This window comes from Sminthopsis crassicaudata, chromosome 3 (genome assembly GCF_048593235.1).
Source record: "Sminthopsis crassicaudata isolate SCR6 chromosome 3, ASM4859323v1, whole genome shotgun sequence".
Taxonomy (NCBI): domain Eukaryota; kingdom Metazoa; phylum Chordata; class Mammalia; order Dasyuromorphia; family Dasyuridae; genus Sminthopsis; species Sminthopsis crassicaudata.
Window position 1 is genome coordinate 10696385 of NC_133619.1, and position 21721 is coordinate 10718105.

General features: G+C 37.3%; 1 protein-coding gene across 14 annotated transcripts in view; it reads left to right on the forward strand.

Annotated features, from left to right (window-relative positions):
* Positions 1-21721, forward strand: part of MBNL1 (muscleblind like splicing regulator 1) — a 248565-nt gene that overhangs the window by 22785 nt on the left and 204059 nt on the right. For 5 of the 14 annotated variants that reach the window (XM_074298033.1, XM_074298035.1, XM_074298028.1 and 2 more), the window contains exon 1: positions 3481-3795. The exons of 1 other annotated variant lie outside the window; for it this stretch is intronic. The gene's annotated coding sequence lies outside the window, so the exon portion shown is untranslated. Of the gene's footprint in view, positions 1-3480; positions 3796-21721 lie in introns of those variants that run through there. 8 more of the 14 variants (XM_074298020.1, XM_074298023.1, XM_074298027.1 and 5 more) reach the window with 4 other exon arrangements.

A 21721-nucleotide genomic window follows, 5' to 3' on the forward strand; every position in this document is an offset into this window, starting at 1 on the left:
CTTGATGGGACTGGAGGTTGCCATTTCATTCTTTATCAGTGGTCTCCAAACAGACATTCATCATATCGCGTGATGATTCCAATAGCTTCAGAACTTTTAAAAGGTGTCATTAATGTGATGAGTTGTGAGATTGTCATAGTTGTTCCCTTAGGCTGATGCCATTACTCATTTTTAATATCCTAGTTGATTGGGGTTCATTTTTCATTTTTCAGCCCATCTATTCTTTTAGTGAGAAGTTTTTGGTCATCACATTTTTATCTATCTTCTGACTTTCTTTTCTCCCTTTTGTTGTTTCATGGGGTGGTGGCTTTGTACTGGTTCTGACATTCCAGGGTTTTGCTTGTACATCTATGTATTCGGTACATTGGCGCAGATGATGGGATTCTGATTCCTTTCTCTGGGTATTGGAAGTTTCCCTCATTCCCCAGTATTGAGGCAGAAAAAACATTTTTCCTTTTATTATATGTGGTTTGAAATTTTGATTTTTCACATTCTTCCATTCAAAGGCAAGCTGTTTTCTTTTTAAACTCAGAAATCCAAAGTTAAAAAAAATCTAAAATTCTCTTTTGGAAATTTGAAAGAGAATCAAAACTTATTGAGATATTGGTTTTTAACATGGGAAGGTTGACTTAACCATTCCAAAGGGAAGATCTCATATCACTCCAGATACTTGGGATCAAGAATTGTTTTTATCTTTGCATCCTGCTTCTGCCACTTGTGTTGTAACTTTGGGCCTCTCTTCTTAGCTCCATGAGCCTTTCTCATCTTTAAACGGGGAAGCTGCCTTGATGGCCTTGGCAATTTCCAGAGATACAAGACATAGTAGGCATTTGACAAATGCTTGTTCATTTGCATTTGTGGGAAATGATATGAGAGAAGTACATAGAAGAATACTGTTATCCTTCCAAGAAGGTAATGGCAACCTGAATAACCCTCCCGCTAGAAGTGATTTGTTGACTGGGTTAGCCTTCCCAAATCCCATCATAGTTTTGCTTTTCTGGACTGTTCCCAAGGCAAACTTTCCTTTTTCCTTTGGAAAGATTCAGTATGTCTACACGCTCAGACATCTTGCTAATGTGATATTTCCCATCATCTTCAAAACCTAAGTTCCTCAGGAAATATTAGTAAGGAGTAGCCATGCTCTAGGAGTTAAACTCAACCCCTGGATCATGCTACTGCTTGCAGAGAACAGGAAACAGCTCCAGGCAACCCCTAACAATTGCAGGAATGGAAGGGAAGGAATAGGCTGAAACAATAGCAGGGAATGGGAGGAGAATTCTAGGAGAGTAAAGAGAAAATGAAGGAAGCTCTCCACTTGGGCATTCTTAAAGCAGCTTTGGTTTGCTTTTGTTTTTCTTCATTTTTAATGTGCTAAAATAGCACCCCTAGATATTTATGAACCTTTGATACCTTAGGGTGATTGAAATCTTGGAAATACAAGACATTATACATCTCCATAGAATGTCTTTCTTCCTCATCTCCTCCTCTAGCCCTCAAACTTACGTTTGCCAGAAGCTTCTGTGGGCTCATAAGAGAACCTCTTTAATAATAAATGTGTTTGTCTTTCCAGATAATCCAAAAGCTCAGTGATTCTGGTTCCCTCTCCCATCCCACAGAAAGATTATATTAATTTTTACTTAAAAATAATTCTATTCTGAGGTCTGTCAAACCAATTATTTTCATGCCTACTAGGAGCCACTAAGAGCTAGCTGGCTTACATTGTAGAAATATTCCCCAAATCCAACTAGGCCAGCCTGGTTCCACTCATCCCTCTTAACTCAATCCTGCCATTACCCTTTGGGGACATTTTATCTATTCGACAATACTTCCCCTCAAATCCCCTTGTACAAAAACTTAGAGTCCATGGAAAATAAGAATATTTAAAACCAGAGCTGAACAAATCCCTGCCTCTAATGCTTACTTCTTGTTTGACCCTGAGCAAATGACTTAGCATCTTACTTTGAGGTGTAGAATATGAGTATTCTCCATTGATAAAGAAAAAGTTCTTCACCAGGGAGTATCTTTAATCAGTGAAATCTTAGGTTCTGCTGATTTCTCAAGGGCAGAGAATATAAAATCAACTCTTTCCATCTGATGCAGCATTAAAACAGCATCTAAGGAGTGTTGATTTAATACTGGCAAGGACCCCAGAGGTCAGGGAGTCTCTGACAGAGTGCTTGTCACTTCACGAATGTTTATTGCTTGTTGTAGTCTAGGGGTTCTTGAACTTTTTTGTGTTCTGCATTCTTTTAGCCCTCTTGCTAAAATAAATAAACAAACAAACAAACAAACAAAAAAGTTATAAAACTTTTCTCAAAAATCATGTTTTTCAATTTAAAAAAAAATACAGAGGATTACAAAGGAGACCAGTTCTATTCAAATTCAGTTATTAAAATTTCAAATGGCCCATAGGCTGGGAACTTGTGATCTCAATATATCCCCTCATTTTGTAGATGAAAAATGTATGGTCCCAATAAATCAGCACTTGGCTAAGGTGACATCAGAAGCAGATTTTGAACCTGTATCTGCTGACTTCATCTGAGGGCCTTACCATGAGCTCCTCAGATGATGAACCTGAGTTAATAAGATGACATTTGGATCTATGAGGTGATTTTGGGTCACTCTATCCCTTCCTCTGTGTTGCTACTAAGGTTTTTTTGATGTCTTACACAATGTTGCCATATTTTTAAGAGTCCAGTGTTTGCTCCTTAACAATTCTGTGTCAATATAAAGATTCTTAACCAAAAGTGTATGAACTTTTCAAAAACCATTTTTACAACTATTTGCATATAATGGTTTCTTTGGTAACTCTTCCTATTTTATTTCATTTTTTTATATATTTAAAGATCTGATTGTGAGAAAAGGTCGCTAGGCTTCATGGGATTGACAAAGGATAGGGTGGGTCCGTGGCCCAAAATAGCTTAAGAACCTCTGCACTAAATGACCGTGAAGCCAAACTCTGGCCGGGAAGTCTCGAGGGTCACCGCCAGGTTTGCTAAGGAATTGCCACTCGTGGGATTCCCAGAGTGCCCCCCGGCCCGGGGTTCCCTCCTCTGCAGATGTCGTCTCTGCTATGGACCGGGCTGCTTCTGCACGCTCGGGCAGCCCTGCAGAGGGTGAGGGCTTCTTCCTAATCTGAAGCTCCCCTTCAGCCTAACCTTGGCTCTTCCCAGGGCCAGCAGAAGGCCTCCCTCCTAATGGATGCATTTGTCCGGCCGGCCCGTCCAAAGGCGCGGGCAGGCAGCAGGAATGTGTCACATTTACACTCCAGCTCCCGCTTATAATGTTTTACATATAAGATGGGAGATACCACTAGGACTTGGGAGGGGATGCTCTTCGGGAGCTCAGGGTCTCCCTTTCCCCTTTTCCGTCATCCCCAAGCGGCAGCGCCGATGGAACGGCCTTTGCGGCTCTTCCTGCCTGGCTCGCGGGGGGCTCGCGGGGGGAGTGCCAGCCGGGCGAGCCTGCAGATGAAAGTTTCCCAGCTTTTTTTTCCCTGTGTGTGCATTCTTGAGGCTTGAGCAAGTACGCCCAGTGCTTCCTGGTAGGGTTTGCTGAATGGGGGAGGGGCGGTGCAGGCAGCAACGGAAACCAGACTTCAGAGATAAGAGCCTGCCCAGCTCCATGCAACAGCCTTTCACTGCAGCTGAATGAGTTGTGGCCATCATAATAATGCTCCTGTGACAAGGGACTGACAAGTTCAATTTCCAATCTTGGTCATCTTGTCAGAATGAATCCCACAATGCCTTGGGCCAGCCGTCTACAGTCTGATTGCCTCTGAAAAAAATGTGAGAGGTAAGTTTCCATTTTCATAGTTGTTCTCTCCCCCCTCCCCTTTCTTCTCCTCTTCCTCCTCTTCCTCCTCCTCCTCGTCTCGGACTCTGCCGTTGGGACTCCGGAGGGGCCCAGAGAAATGGAGGTGGCTGAACAAGGAAGTGAGATTAAGCTCTGGGGAGAACAGAACGAAGCCGACCAGGCAGGGGCTGGCTCACCACACTCCATGGTTTCGTATCACACACCATCTCCAGCCCCAAAGAAAGCAGAAGGTCACAGCTGCAGTTGGCTTTCCTCTGTGTGTGTGTGTGTGTGTGTGTGTGTGTGTGTGTGTACGCGCGGTGTGTATATGTGTGTGTGTGTGCGCGCGCGCCCTGCAGACCCTGTCAAAGCCCAGCCTGGGACATAGTTTTGCAGTTAAAAAAAAGAGAGAGAAAGAAAGAAAGAAAGAGAAAGAAAGAAAACAGGTGCGTGCAAGTGTGCTCACAACTTACTGACCTTTGTTAGAAACAGAGAGAGAAGAAAAAAGAGAGAGAGAGAGAGAGTTAGAGAGAGAGAGAGAGAGAGAGAGAGAGAGAGAGAGAGAGAGAGAGAGAGAGAGAGAGAGAGAGAGAGTGAGTTAGAGAGAGAGAGAGAAAAAGAGCCAGCCTGCCTGCCCCCGGGGCTCTGAGGGAGAGCCGCGTCCCCCAAAGAGCTTGGCTTCTCAGCCCCCTCCCTCCCTGCCATCCAGCCTGCTTTTCATATGGGCCAAATATGTTCACTGAAAGGTTAATTCTCCGCCGATCTGAACATAAATTACGCATGACATGTTTAGCTGGGCTGCCTTATTTGGGGAGTGGAGTATTTCAGTACAGTTTGCTTTTTGCCAAGTTTCTGGGGCGGAAGCCGCCCTGCCATGAGAATGAGGTTTTTCTTCTTTCGCTTTTTTTTCTTCCCCAGTTTTCTAGTGCGTCACTCAAAAACCATCAAAAAGCCCAAGTGGCTGAGCTGTCTTGGACCCCGGAGGTGGCTTTTTCCTGGCTTTCGCTCAAGGTGAAGCGAAGTAATCGATAATCCCTCTGGGGGCTCTCGGCTCTGGACAAAAGCAGGGGAAAATATGTTGTCTCCCCCCCCCCCTCTCCACCCCCTTTTCTAAATGGAGTCGGAATCTTTTATTGGAAGCGTGTGTCGTGTGAGAAGACTTTGATTCCCTAGCCGGTGGGTCTCGGTGGAGGGCTTCAAAACAATCCCCCCCACCCCCACCCTGTAGGAGTTTGCTGCTGTTTGGGTGCAGACAAAATAACCATTCGTGCTCTGAGCTCTGCAGAGCCCAAGGGGAGAGGCCGAGTTCCGAGCCGTACATGTTCTCTTGGATTAAAACACGAGAGGGCACATCACAAACTTGATCACCATTAACTTTGCAGGGCGTTCACGCAGACACGAGCCTATGGCTGGAAAATGGAGTCAGGGTGACAAAGTTAGGCCTGCCCTGATGGTTCTTTAAAAACCAACAAGAGCAACAAATGAATGCACACACACGCACACACGCACTCAAAACGAGCCTTAATGAATGCCTTTGGATTTGCAGACCCATTGCGTTGGGCTTTGAAATCCTACACCCCACCCCCCTCCTCCGGACATACTATTCCTCAGTCCTCTCTTTGAACCAACTGTATGTTTGCAGGTTATATACAGACGATTCATTCAGACTTATATGCCACAGCACGCCTTCCTACTCCATGTTAGCACGCCGCAATCATCTTCGGGAGGCTTCGTTCTATGGATTATTGCTTCTGGGATGAACTGTTTTCGTGGATGTATTTTTTTTAAAATTAATTTTATAATTATCAAATTTTTTTGACAGTACATATGCATATTTTTATAACATTATCCCTTGTATTCATTTTTCCAAATTTTCCTCTCCCTCCCTTTACTCCCTCCCCTAGATGACAGGCAATCCTATACATATTAAATGTGTTACAGTATCACCTACAGTAAGTGGATTTACACACATATATTGTATCTGGGTTGTACTGTAACACATGTAAAATGTGTGTAAATCCACTTTTCTTGTTGCACGTGAAGTATTGGATTCCAAAGGTGTAAGTAACCTAGACAGAAAGACGGTAGTGCTAACAGTTTACATTCAATTCCCAGTGTTCCTTCTCTGGGTATAGCTGTTTCTGTCCATCGTGGATGTATTTTCAAAGGAAAGTTCAGAAATGGAAAATTCATTTTGTGTAGACCTTTTCAAATAACACGGTTTCACTATGGGTTTATGGCAATGTGGATGTGTGGTATGGACTTAGCCGTTGAATCAGAAAAAAAAAAAAAAAAAGCAACTCACTGGGGAGATCCCATCACTGTCACCCAGAGTCTTGGAATAAAATTGGAGGTGTCACCCCCTGGAGATTTAGCCCCTCTTGGGTTCCAATTTCCATGGGCCTTCATCTGTTTTCTTAAGGGTTCTTACACAGGTAACACTGTGTTCTTGTTACAGAAGATGGCCAACTGAAAATAGAGACTCGGTAATGGGATTTGGAGAGGCTGCATCAAAGGTTTCAGTTTTATGTACTTAATGATAGGTGTTTTTACTGAGGGAGGGCAACCAGAATAACCTTTGAGTTTTAGGGAAGAGGTCGTCAGCCCCAGAAAAATCTGTAATTACAGTGATACTTAAAGCACAAGCGCCTATTTTTATTATTATCTGGAGACTCAGACTCAGAAAATCCTCATCTGTATGATTTTGGACCAGTTTTTCATTTTTATTTATTTATTTACTTATTTTTTGGTCCAGTTTTGTCCTATGAAGCCCACTTGTCTTAACAGATCCATTTCTTATATGGCAAGACTGACAACAGGAATAACTGGGAAATAGGCTTTGGGGTAATGCTTTGGGGTATCATTACTGTGTTTACGTTTGCATACTTCAAAAAAAATCATCCTTTAAATTTTCCTCCTTCTATTTCAATTCTGGCAAGCAGTATTGCCTTTAGTCATGGGGTTCTTAATGAGATTAAAAAAAGCAAAAAAAAAAAAAAAAGCTATCTTCATCTAAGCATAAGGAAGAGAATATTATGCTTTCTCTTGGGAAACTATGGGTTAAAATATTGCTTCTTATATCTGAAACCTTTGTAACCTAAGAGTTAACAAGATGGTAATGAAGGTCTCTTCTTCACAGATTTAGATGCTCTCAGTTGATCAATGAAATTTTATTCACTAAGACTGATTTATAGGAATAGATTATAGTTTAATTTTAAACTATGGGTGGGTGAGGTTAGCCCTAGAGAGGTAGCCAGGACTATTTCAGGGAAAAGGAACTCAAGATTTTGGTGATGTTCAAGAAAAAGAGAATGGAGTAGAAGGGGTTGGAAGCAGCTCACTTATTTCAGTCCTGTGTGGGCAGGGCAAGGAGCATCCCTGACTCAGGTTCAATGACTTGGGCCTAAATTCCAGCCATGGGTGCTTACCATCTCTTGACCTCAGGGAAGACACTAAAGCACTCATGGCCTCAGGAGGGTCATGCATCTCAGCTCGATAGCAATTATTCGTGAGTCAGTATAAAATCCAAACAGTGGCATCGATTAGAAAGAATATTACTCTGAAAAGATTCTAAATTAAGTCATCTTTTAAGCTGGAGAAAGTGAATGTCATGTTTTCTGGCAATTACAGATAAAAGTCAAAAACAAGAATCCTGGAAGAAAGCTTGAGTGAAACTTCATTTATTCTTTTAGAGATTTGGCCTGGTGAAAACTAAAAATAGAAAATCCCCAAACTTCTTTGGTAAGGAGGGGAAAGGTACTTGATCTAGAAATCTCCCTCAAAATAAAGATAGTCACCAACTTACTGGATAAAAACTCATCTCCTTACTTCTATTTTTATTTTCCTGAAACTACTGTTTAGTTTAGAGATTTAATAGTGAGGTGGTAATAACAGAGACAAGGCTTATAATTAAGGGATGAGTCTTAACACCTCTTGTAGGCCAGAATAGAGCCTGATTACTACTTAGGAACCCTTTAGAAACACCATACTTATCATTGTCCTGAACTTCAAATTTATTTTAAAATAGAGTTTTCAGTAAATAGCCATTATCTTGAAATGCTTAATAGGTGTTTTCTTTTCCCCTGACTTTTTCCTTATTTAGAGAGAAAAAGAAAGCTATTGAACCAATATTAATAAAATTAACCAAAAGAATGGCCTTTTCCTGTAGATAATAGTGGCTGTAATAGGTAAGGCTTTAAGAATCTCTTTCTGCTGCAGCACAACCATACTTGATTGCTTTAGAATTCTAGAGAAATTGATTCTCATTCTTGAGAAAGTATCCATTAGATAAACAAAAGATAATGGGTCTCCTCCCTTATGATATTGTCTCCAAATGTTTTTCACATTTTAGATAACTGTTCATTTGGTTTTTGGCTAAAGAGGGTGATTAAATCCACTTCTGTCCTTATAAATTATAAGATTTTTTTTGAAAAATAGAAGGATAATGTTTTCTTTTGGTGAGAATTTTTTCCCTTCAGTTTCCAAGACCAACTCATGTTCACTGAGTGGAAGATTAAACCCCAGTGAAATTCTATCTTGTAGCAGAATACTCGTTGAGCACGTGGAAGGCAGAGGGTTCAGTAAGAAATCTTTGTTGTATGACACTATATATCTTGGGCTGGTTTTTGTTTTTAGTTACTAAGAATCCATGGAGTAGGTTTTATGTATAGGTTTGGTTTCTTGAGAATTCCCTACAACGTGACAGATATAGCTCTGGCTTCTCTAAAAGGAAACTGCAAAATATATTATTTCATTAAAAAATAAATCTTTTATGCTTATGGTTCAGAGCCTGGCTTGTCTATGTCACAGGTTCATTCATGTTTTCACAGATGTTATCTTGTTCTAGGAGCTTGTGATTGCCTTAAAATGGTGTCTCCTTGATGGATTTACATTTTTATATTTATGCATTCTATGGTTGGAACTTTTCCCCTCTTATTTTTCTTGGAGATCTTGCTTAAATCTGTATGATTGCCCTTTGTTATAATAGTTACAAGTATATTAATCTCAAGATAAAATCTAGTCATATGTCTTGAGAATTACTTTTCCTCTGAGATCAATTATTATAAAAACATGGATGTACTGTCTCTGAAATAGGATCATGCTTCAAATAGTGACTATGTCCCTATAGAAAACTGTCATCTGCTTTGACATGAGTGGAAGAAACTGAAAAGTACATTTTTATATGCCAAAAAATGTGGATAATAGGTTAGACCCCATAATATCAAGGTTCTTTTTAGGCACAAATCACACTTAAATACATTTGTTTTCAAAATAAAAAAATATTTCATTTAATTTATTCACATCATTTAGAAGTTTATTATATCACAGTATGAAAAATATGAGAAGTATTCAAAGGATGACGCAAAGATTTCTGCTTTTCCACATTCAAGTTCTTGATTTTTTATTTCCATGCTAAATTTTCTTTAGTTCAATCTGAAAAATTTAAGTGATGTAAGCTCCAGTACCTAGGACTTATTTTTGAATATGCCTCAACACTGATTACTATCTGTAATTACATTTATCAGATGATGTAATAGATCCAGGCAGTTCAAGATGGCTATTCTTTAAAAAAGCAAAAACAAGTGAGGGAAAAATCCACATTTTAGGATTAAATCCAGTTGTAAAAAATAAACAATTGACATCATCAATTTATCAATATTTAGCTTTTTGTGGGGGGAATCTTTTTACATATATTTATATTTGTAAGCATAATAACTAAAATTTCATAAAACAAAATGACAAAGATAATCTTGTGATTTCTGTGTTCTTAAAGAGAAATGATGGGGTGGTGGATAGAGAATAATTCTAGAGTATTAAGGACCCTTTTTCAGACACTTAATACTATTGTGACCTTAAGCATGTCACTGAACCCTGATTGCCTTGAAAAATAAAGGAAAAATGATAAAATGCTATAAATATTAATTATATAATATTAATATTAAGTATTAATTCATTTTGGCAAATGAAAATTATATTTTTCTATTTAATTTTAGGTGCCTTTATAATTTTTCTAACATCTTATTTAATTCTTAGTCTGCTATTAGAGTATTCAGTAGTTTATTTTTTTGTCTGATTATTCTATTATTGTTATTTTTATTTGCTTCAGATTAAAAATAGTAGGCTATTTTTGTTCCTATTTTTTCCCTCTAAACAAAGAAGAGGTCCTCCATTTATTCTTTTGATCTTACTGTAACACATCTTCCTCTATCTACTAGAAAGATACATTGTTCTTAACCTCATGTTCCTGAAGATGAATAGCTTTCAGCGTAAGATTTTTGTTTGCCTTTTTACTAGGAACAAATAGATACATAATAAGCAATGAAAGGGTCATAAATGCTGAGAAAATGCTGAATGGAAGTAGGAAAGGGAGGCTATCTCAACACACTCCCCTAAGTGAAAATAAAATAATAACTTGAATATCAAGATGACTTTAACAGACAGATAAGTGATGCTTCACTTAAGAAAGGATATTGATCCAAACATGTATCAATTTGGGGCTCAAGGCTTGCTCCAGTCCTGTATTTCCATCAGGATATCCAGTAGTTTTTCAGTCATGTCTAACTCTTTGTGAGACTTTTTTGGATTTTCTTGGCAAAGATACTGGAGTGATTTGCCATTTTTTTCCTCTAGATTATTTTACAGATGAGGAAACTAAGGCAAATAGAGCTAAGTGACCTGTCTAAGGTCACACAGCTAGTAAGTTCTGAGGTTGGATTTGAACTCAGGAAGATGTCTCCTGACTCTAAGCCTGGTGCTCTATCCACTGTGGTACCACCATGATGTTCTTATATCAGGCTCAAGAATTCTTTATATTGAAACTCTTGCATTTGTACTTTCTGTAACTTGTAAACTACTCAGTGTTACAGAGTTACTTGTATTTGTCAGAGGGAAATAATCCCAAATCGTCTTTAACTCTAAGAAAGGCAGGGGAAAACATGGACATTGGCAAACATATTTTCTAAGAAGCTAAAAAAGAGGATCATGGATTTTAGTATGTGGACAAAAAGGGAAAAGACTGTGGTTGAAAGTATTATCCTTGTAAACATTCATTTCTGTTTCATATTTAGGAAATCACTTTTTGTGTGTATATTATATAACATACTGCAGAAAAGGCAAAGTCCTGTGTTGGGTGGAAGATCTTCAGGAACGATGGACTTCAACAAAAATCTGGGGGGGGGGAGGTGTAATTCTTGAGCCATTACATAAGAATATGTTTGACTCTCCTTGTTTGGATTTCAGCTTCTCTCATTTGCTCTCTCCTCCATTGCTCTCATTCCTCCTGCAATCCCTAATATCTTTTCTGCTCTTGGAACTTTTCTCATCAAAATCCTAGGTCTGTGTCCCAAAATGATCAAAGAAAAATGAAGATTCATGTGTACAAAAATATTTGATGCACCTCTTTTTATTATGCCAAAGAATTGGAATTTGAAAGATTGTTCATCAAAAGAGGAATGGCTCACAAGTTATATTAAATGATCCTGATGGAATATTATTGGGCCATAAGAAATGATGAGGAGGAATAGCTTCAGGAAGAAAAACAAAACAAAATAGAAAAACCAAAACCCCTCAACCTAGGAAAGAATTGTATAAGCTGATGCAAAATGGAGTAAACAGAACCAGGAGAATATTCTACACAGTACAAGCAATATTGTAAGGATGATTAAAACTTAGGTATTGTGATCAGTACAGTGATCCACCACAATTCCAAAAGAGTCATGAAATGATGAAACCTTATAAAAAATAATTTTTATCACCAGAGAAGGAACTGGAAAGTGCATACTGATTGAAACATATTTTCTCCCCCCCCCTTTTTTTTTTCAATGTGGCTAATATGAAAGAAAATACGTTGTTCATGATTTCACATGTATAGTGAGGATCATGTTACATGCCTTTTTATTGGGTGGAGGAGCTGGAGGGAGGGAGAGAATGTAAAGCTCCAAGTAAAAACTGAATGTTTAAAAAAAATAACCCAAATCCTTCAAGAATAACTCAAATGATGGTTGTACTATAGCTTCTTTATGAATTCTTTCATTCTCAAAAACTCTGTCAATGTCCTTCTTTCATGAAGTCTTTCTAAACTGATCCTTTCTTAGATGAATAAGTTGTCTCCTTCCTCTAAACTTTGGTAGTATTTTGTCATGCTCTTGTCAATCAATCATTTCCCCTGCACTTATTTTGTCCCTACATTGTACTGAGCCCTAGATGCCAAGGAAAGAGGAAAGACAGTCCAGTCTTTCATGATGAGATACAACATGCAAAAAAAATGTACAAAAATTATATATACAAGAGAAAGCAGAAAATTAACTGAGGGAAACACTAGTATTTAGGGGAATTGTAAAAGAAGGGACTTTAGGGGCTTGGAGAAAGCCAGGAAATGAGGCAGAAGTGAGGAAGCAGGGATAATAAGGCAAGGGGACAACAGTGAAGCTCCCTGAAATTAGGAGATGTACTGGCTTCTTGAAAGGCAGTGTTGGACTGGCTGTTCCCACTTTTGTCCCAGCACAGTGGCTTATACATAAAAGGTATTCTAGATATATCTGTTGAGAGAATGAATAAATGTATGATCAATATTATTACCTTAAATAGTTTCACTCAACTCTACAAATGAAAATGGAGTCAGAATAGCAATAATTATTATTTACAGAGCATTTAAGTTGAAGTTTTATCAATTATATCACTCTTTCTTAAAGTAGTTTCCTCCTTTGGGGTGGTGGCTGAGAAGTGCTGTCTAATGGAAGGTGAACAGGCATATGTTTCATTGGACCCTTTCTTTAGATCTTTCAAAAAAAGTTACTAGACAAAAAAAGGTTAGTATTCAGTAGTCAGACTGAATGTTGCATGTTGCAGTGGGTAGAATGTTGGATCTCCTCTTCCTCAGTTCATATTTGACCTCAGACGTTTGCTAGTTATGGTATCTTTGGCAAGTCACTTCACCGTGCTTGGTCTCAGTTTCCCCATCTGAAAATGAACTGGAGAAGAAAATGGAAAACCACTCTAGTATCCTTGCCAAAGAAACATAAATAGGACATGACTGAAAAATGACAGTTAGGGAGGCTGCCTTTCCAGTTTCAGGTACCCCAGGAACCCCTTTCTGGTTCCTCTTCCTGCCTTTGTGCTTTTGTTAATATTCTTCTTTCTCCTTAGGATGTTCTTGCCCCTAATTTCTATGGGTTATAATCCTCTGTGCCTTTCATGTCTCAATTCTAATGAAGCCTCCTCTCTGACTCCTTTCCAATCGTGAACAGAAGTAATCTTTCCCTCTTTCCACTTCTCCTGTAGGACTTTGTACCTCTGCCATGGTCTTTATCACCATCTGCCCTATATTATAGTAATTCACACAAATATCTTATCTTCCCCAGGAGATTGTAAGTTTTCTAAGAGTTAGCCTGTCTTATTTATCTTTGGCTCAGTGCAAAATTTTGCACGTGGTATAGAGACACAATAAATGATTTGAGAAATAAAAAGACTGTTGACTTGGGGAAAAGGAAAGGAGGGGGTTTCTTTTTGGAAGTGCTATTGGAAGGCTACTGTCAGCTTCAGTCTAGAAGGATCCTCAGCCTTGACCTTTCCAGCCAGTTCTTCCTGATGACAAGTCTCTGACTGTTCTGAACCATGACCCATGTACCAAGAGCTGATATCCATTATCTGACTCGACGCTCTTGTTTTCTAGGGATCTGGGGGTGTCTGTCTACCAGTCTGAGAAAACCTGGTAGAGAAGCAGGTCTGGAATTTGTGTCAGGCTTGGTCACTTTCCCCAGGGAGAAGAACACATTACAGAATAGAGCATTTGGAATCATATCCTGTTCTGCTTTTTCTTTTTTCCTATTCCCATTTTCTGATGCCAAGGCTAATAATGAACAGAGAAATAGTCGAGAGGTTGGCACTAGGAGGAAGAGAAACAAAGCCTGAATAAATCCCACATTAGCTAATCAGTCGTTAAATCAGCCAAGAGGTAGTTGGACACAGACACGGCAGAATTGCTCAAATGCTCCTCAATACAAAGCAGAAGAGATTCTTTTCTGGAGAAGACCTTCCTGACTCCACTCCAGGATTCAGGCTCTAGAGCCTGAAGCTTATTACTCCCTAGTGTTTTTCCAATTACCCTACGAGCTGACATGTCTGTTTCTACTAGAAATTGAGGTGGTTGGAATTGATCTACATGAAGTTCCATTTTATTTTAAAAAAGAGAAAATTATTTACACTGATAAATATTTTGGGGAATACACACAAAATACATATTCATGAAGTGTCCCAAAAGACATAGTGCAGTTCGAAAGTCTCTGGGATACCCATAAGTACCCACCTCTGACACACATAGGTTTTCTGCCTTTGAGTAATCTGTTTAACCTCTGAGTGCTCCAGGTGACTTTCTAAGGATATTTATTGCAGAAAAAGACTGATCAGCATTGGTAAAGAGAGTGTTATCATTAGGAGTTCTCTAGAACAATGAAGTCATAGGTCTGGTTCTCTTCAAAGTGTGTACGTGTGCATGTGAGAGAATGTGTGTGGGTTAGTCAGTCAATAAATATCCATTATAAGTGTGCCAGGCATTGTGCTAAGGACTGGGGATACACAGAAAGAACTATTGCTTTTATATAATTGTGTGTATGTGTGGATTTATAAAGCTTAAACTGCACTGAAACTTTTGGAACACATGTGCATGCAAAATATGTATGCTTATATATATATATATATATATATATATATATGAATACACTAGTAGCTCCATTGTCTAGACAGTAGATTGAAAGCATAGGAGATGGAGTGTTGGACATAAAGGTTAGGAGGAACTGCATTTGAAACATTATGGAGATGCTTCCTGGCTTGTCTCCTCTGGATAAGTTCCTTTATTTCCTTCAGATTTGATTTCCTCATTAGTAAACTAAAGATAATAGCATCTCCTTTAAAAGCTTGTGGTATAGATATGACTAACAAAACAAGTGTTTTGCACCTTTAAAGTGTTATTAAGTATTAGGTATTTTATATACAGATATAGGATCTATTCATGTGATCTATTTATATATTATGTGCTTGTATATGTAAATTCATATAATATGGATGTATATATTTGTTTATATAGTATAAATTAAATTCATGTTTCTTTATAGAAAAAATTATCCATGATCAATTTCATTTTTTGATGAGTGAGTCCCATTAGCTATTTCATAGCCAGATTCCCATAAACTAATCTGTCATAGCCAATGAGGAACATAATCTTCATGATTTGGGATATTATTAAAAAATAGGTGTTGAGGAAAATTTTTTCAAATCATTCTACTTCTCCCACTCCCATCAGTCTCTAATGACCACAGCAAGGAAAATCCATACAACACACACACACACACACACACACACACACACACACACACACACACACACACACACACACACTCAGAGAGAGAGAGAGAGAGAGAGAGAGAGAGAGAACGAGAACAATGGTTCTATTTTTATCATCCATCTGAAGGCTAAGACCATGCCTTGATTAGAAGCCTAAATATACAAAACTACTGGCTAAATTTCAAATCTTAATGTGAAAAAGAACCTTGTCTATGTAGGTGGAGAAGGCCTGATTTCAAATCCTCCCATAGATTCTTCTGCCTATGTGTCAGGTTGGATCTCAGTTCCCTGATCCGTAAAATGAGGGGCTTGTTCTATCTAGAAACTCCCAAAACCCACTCAAGTTCTTGATTTTTGATCCATTGAAATAAAGTTCTCTGGATATTTCAATATATCTGAAAACTAAATTTTTTGGCAGATGTTACAAATCAAGATTTTTTTTTTGGATCAAGTCTTTTAATACAAAAAGTCTAAAAAATAAAAATCTAAACAGAAATCTAATTCAGGATTTCTGTCTGCTACATTTCTTCCATCTCCTTTTTTTTTTTTAAGTAAATAAAGCAGATTTATATTTAAATTATTCTTTGCAATTGAAGCTATAAGTGGCAGCTATTATAAATGGGAGCTCTCCTTATAATGGATACATGTCTACATGTATATTCACACACAGGTATCGTGTAGATATCCATGTAGATCATACTTTAATCCATATTTTCCTTGGAGTTATTTTGTCATATCTTTTGTAAGGTGATTTAAAATTGATATTCTTTTTACCTAAAGATATTAGCTCTTATCATGAATAGATCATTTAGTGAAGCTTTTTTTTTTTGTTCATTTATTTTAGTGTGGTCTGTGTTTTATTGCCTTCAAAACTATATATTATTGTTGTATAATTTCAGTCTTGTACAACTGTTTGAAACTTTCTTTGAGATTTTCTCTGCTCTAGGTTTTGTTTCCATTTCTCTTTGATGACCTATTAGGGCCTTTTACTTGATACCTTTGCATCTCTTCACACTTTCAATGAGTTTAATAAATGGAAACTTCTAATAGTACAACTTACTTAAAATATTCATCAAAGCAAAGTGAGGATAGCCTCTTCCAGCTCTACCATTTTTCTCATTTGATGACTTGGGCTTTCCTGAAAAATAGCAGTGTTGTATTTTTTCTGGAGAATACAGTTTCAAATAAAGGCTTCAGAACTCAACTAAACGCTGAGCTCCCTTTCCCTTGAGGTTCTCTGTAGAAGTAATCAAGAGGTCTTGGCTGTCTTATTCAAAAGAAAAATCTACGTTGTTTTTTTTTTTTCCTGAGAGGTTTTGAATTTATTTTGAAATAATAAAATTGAGTAGTTATCTAAGTAGAGAACAGAACAAATAGAGTGTGTGTGTGTGTGTGTGTTTCCAGGAATGCTTTTGAAATGTGTTATAATAAATTTAATCCCTACATGTAACTATTTCTACTAATAGCTCTGCTTTCATCCATAATCTACTTCTATGCTTTAGAAGTGAATGGGCCCTAGTGGATGGCAGGCTGGTCTTAGAAACAGATCAATGCTGGTTCAAAACCTATCCTTCATAGCATACTCTGTTATCTCTGTGGCTCTGGCTTTGTAAACTGCTTGAATGCTTTTTTCTCAAGTTTTAAGACTCTCTTGGTGGTAAATAAAAGGCCAGCCTATTTTGGCAGAGGCACTTTGCTCACTAGAAAGTTTCTCACTAACAATGCAAGCACAGATCCAGTGGTTATCCCTTTTGAAAAATAGTATCAGCTACATGTTTTATTTTTGCAGGAAGCCAGCATTTAGCACATGGAAAGTGTTTCAGAAGGAAAACTTTCAATGGACCACAATTATCTAACAGTGTTCAGAGTCTCTGTTCTTATTCTTATAATGTAAATATATTTTTGTAACAGACATTTGGTGAACCACAAAGATTGTCAGGTTTTCCAAGTAGTTGAGTAATTGTTTAAGTAACAACTAGAGAGTGTATGTGTTGACCGCTTTGTTGAATAACTTGTTTCTTTTGAAATTTCTGTCTTTTCTCCCTACCTTTTAGTTGTTACATAGAAAATCTTTTTGATGCATGTTCTGGCAAATTGCTACAAGTGCCTCCCTCTAATGAATTTACTTTTTATCAAGTATTTTTACTTTTTATATTATTTTAAAATTATATTTATTTAAAACAAATACAAAATAAGAAAAAAAAACAAAATGGGAAAAGAAAAAAAAAAGACAGAAAAAGAAGAAAAAACAAACAAACAACAAAACTTTGTCATGTACCCGGCAGAACATCAGGCAGAATTTAAAATGTGTAACAGTAATTTTTCATTTCAAAAAAGCATATATAATAGAAGACATTATATTCCCAACTGTCTATATTTTAGTATTTACTTTTTTTGTGAATTCCATGCTATTTTTTAAAATGAAAGGAGAACTACCTGAAGGCAGGAATTATTTTCTCTTTTCTCAAACCCCTGTCATGTCCCCAGAGACTAGGATAGTGCCTGACCTGTGATGGGTACTCAGTAAATACTCAAGGAATGAATGAATGAATGAGTGAGTGAATAAATGCATACTTAATTTACTATGCTTCTGAAACTTGCACTTCATTGAATTTCAAATTTCAGACGTAGTCCGGCCATTTATACTCTTGGGAAAATATCTAATTAATCCATTAAGTTCCAACAAGTTTATCCCACATCACATAGAAGGTTTTGTTGTTGTAAGCATTACTTGCATTGACTTTCTTTACATGTTTTGATAATAATTGAAGAGAATAGTACTTTGGTAGTGGAAAAAAGTCTGTATCATGGAAGTGATGGATGATATTGTGTCTTTCATATAGACGACCTTACCAAATCAAGAAGGCTTTGCACAATGTGATTTCACTATTAAACACTGAGTACTTTTTCTTGATGTAGACTATGTATCATCACTAACAAGAAACACTTAAAATGTGCTACTTAGTTTTTATAGTAGTGGTAAAATACTATCCTTTATAGGCTTAGCAATAAACACAGGCTGCCTATGTAGTCTTGGCTGACATCTTTGGAGTTTTTGGTAAATACTCCAAGAAAGCAGGCAAACCCAAACTTCATTTCAGGAGCAGGGCTACTTTTTCCTATGTATCAGTTGATTACTCTGTGCCTTCCACTGTGACTGTGGCAATTCCATTTGTTGCTCTGTCTCTGAGGATATACATAGAAGATAATTTTCTATAAGTAAAGAGATTTCACAGTCTTCAAATTAGGTCTTTGTTTTGTTTTGCTTATTGTCTCCTTTGGGCCGCTTATCTAAATACAGTAGGATGTTAGTGGTCTTGGAGTTGCAGTCCACATCCTGTTTTTGTGTGACTTTGGTAAGTCATTTAGATTTTCTGGGCCTCAGTTTCCTAATCTGTAAAACTAGAAAGTTGATCTTACTTTATAAGCTCTCATTCAATTCTTGACATTTGTTGAGTCTATGACTTAACCATAAACAATTTTGTTATATTGTTAGAGTTCTACAGATATGAACTTTGGGGAGAATGGATCCTTACTCTAGTAGAATTCAAACAAGGAAAACCTGACAATTTCTCATATCAAAAGACTTTATGAAATTCCATTAATATAGCAGAACTTATACTTTCAATAACTGAGTAGTAGGAAACATGAGGCTGAGTTCCATGAAAACAAGGATTGTCTTTTCCCCTTCATTGTGTATCCCTTTCACTTAGCATGGAACCTGACACCTAATAGGTGTTTGATAAATGTTTATTGACATTCCTCCTAAAGTGTCATATGATTTACAAAAAATGTGAAAATTTTTATCTGACAACCCAGCAACCTGTCACCCTGTCACTCCAATGACAATAATATGACCTGACAATGTTAGAAAATTTCATTATAGAAAACTTCATAATTCAATTCTATTAACATTTATTGAGCACCTAAGATGTGCAAGTATTTTTTTTTCCTTAGGGGACAACATTTTCTGATTGTTTTGTGTTGCTTCAATAAATATTTTCTTTGGAAAGGTTTTTTTTTTTTTTTTTTTTTTTTTTTTTTTTTTTAGTAAATTTCATATTAGTAGCTAATAACATAGGAAATGTGATATTTATCCATATTTCAATGAGGATAATAACAGGTCCTTATATATTATCCCTGACTTCTTTTCCATTGAAAAGTTACCTGGTCATTTTGTTAACATGTGATCACCACAAAACCTTAGAGGATCATAGTTTCAGCTATATACAGTCAGTACATTCTCTTTGCTAAGTACCCCAAGTTCCCAAAGAAATCCCTGCCCTTTCCAGTCCTAATGTCAAATTAGAATGTATATAGATGAAAAGGGAAACACTAGTGACTATTGTCAGAATAAGTTGCAAAGGAATATAGTAGGTGAGAAGTTACTCGGGATTCCCAAGGCAATAATTCTATCTTTAGACTGGGATATTCTGAAGGGGCTCAGTGGAGAATGGGGAACTGGAATCGGCTGGTGAGGAAGGAGTGCTGTTAGTATGCAAATAGGCAGTTGAGGGATTTGTGTGCCTGGCATGTATGTGCATGTGCAGTGGGGGGATGGAGGAGCTGTGTTGAGAACAAAGGCTTTGCAGGCTAAGTATAGCCTCTTCTGTGTACAGTGGGTCTGGTCCAGTTGATTGATATATGAAGAAGAGGTACTGAAGGAGATAAGGGCGAAATAGGTAATTTGAGGTTAAGTTGGAGAGGGCCTCGAATGCCAAACAGATGCTTAGATTTTTAATCTGAATCTGGCCTTAAAGGTTTTTGATCAAAGGTGTATTAAATAATATGACTATTTTCAGAAGATCAATTTGATAATTTAGGATAGTATAGTTTGGAAGAAAGATGAGTTAAGGGGTGAAAATAGTATTCAGATGATTGATTAGACATTGATTAAATGTTACAATATGCAAGTCTTTGAGTTAGATTACAGGAAAGTGAGAGTGTTAAGGTAGTGTGAGTCATGGAGGAAACACTTAGCTTGGATCCAAAGTGTGATTCATTGGCTATGAAGAGGGGAGGGGAGGGAAGGGCCATGTCAGAGATGACTGCAGGCCAGACAAGGAGCAAACTATTAACAAAAATAGGGAGGAAGGGAGAGAGAGAGAGCCAGCCAAGTGGAGAAGGAGTCTGTCTCTCACAGAACATGATGTGGTGAAGCCCTGGGCGTTCAGAACTCAAGCCATCAGTTAGTGGATAAAAACTTCATGCTTGCGATCTTCCCTCCCTGGCTATTTGGGTGAGGGAAAAAGATATGAAAGCTATCAGGCAAAGTTTTAAAAGCATAAATCAGTTAAATATAATTTTTAGAAGTGATGAGGAGCACAAAATTCAAAGTATAAAGCAAAAGGATGCCTTTAAATATTTTGCAAGGTCATTGGGTAGAAAGGCAAAACCAAACATTATTTTTATAAATTATAAATTCTGTGCCTTCTGATTGACACTGTTCATTTTCCCTGGTAATTACTTAGGAGATCAATATATACCAACTGATATGTTTCAGCACCCAGAACAATGGATAAAATCTTCCTTCCTCACCCCATGTCCCCATCCCTTTCCCCCCAATTATGGAGCTTTGCGGGAAAGATGAGACATCCGTGTAGTTTATTTGAATCCTCTTCCTACCAATTCCCTAAAGGGAAATAAATAAATCAGAGCACCTGAAAATGACAATTAAATTAAGTAGTTCAATAGGGCTTTTAACAGAAACCAGACTCTTGTGAATCATGATATTTTGTCTTTTAAAAGATTTATTTTTTAAATTCAAGATCACACAGTAAAGAGTGACTGTCTTATAATTTAGAGGTAAAATGTTAAAAACAAAAAACAAACAACAACAACAACAACAACAACAACAACAACACCTATCATTTCAGAGAGTTTCCTGTGCCAGTGAATGGCTAAATGAATTGATTAAGGTCAGAGTGAATAGACTCATAGTAGTCTTTCTGATTCTAAAATAATTGAAGATATTTAAAAAATTTGTATTAAAACCCTCCCAATTCATTTTAAAATAAAGTAAAACAAGTTTCAAATATATATCAAGTAAGAAGGAATCTCAGTGTGGTAAAAACTCAAAAGAAAATAATACTGGACATCAATTGCCAGAACTCTAATCTCCTAAAATGAAGCACTCCCATTTAAAAATGACTGAAATAATCTCTATCTCTCACCCCCATTCCACACAATAGCAACAACAACACAATACAAAAAGCTACTTTTTAAAAATTGACTAAATCTTGATTGTATGCAGGTACAGAAATATATTTAGTATTTTGGGTCATTGACTTTAAACTGATTTCATAGATACACATCATTAATTTAGGATTTTTTTGTGAATATGCCTATGGCATGTAGGATTTAGATTTGACAGCAGATAAGGTTGACAACAATAAAAAACAATGAAGAAATTCATCCATAAAACTCTCTTGACAACTTTTAGATATGGATACTCCATCCACTGTGATCTTACCATCCACTCCTTCTCATAGGTATTAAGATGCATGTGTCAATATGTAGAGGTTAGGATGGTACATAGGGCAGTGGATGGAAGATAGTTCAGGAGAAATAGTAGAGCTGCTCTATGGCT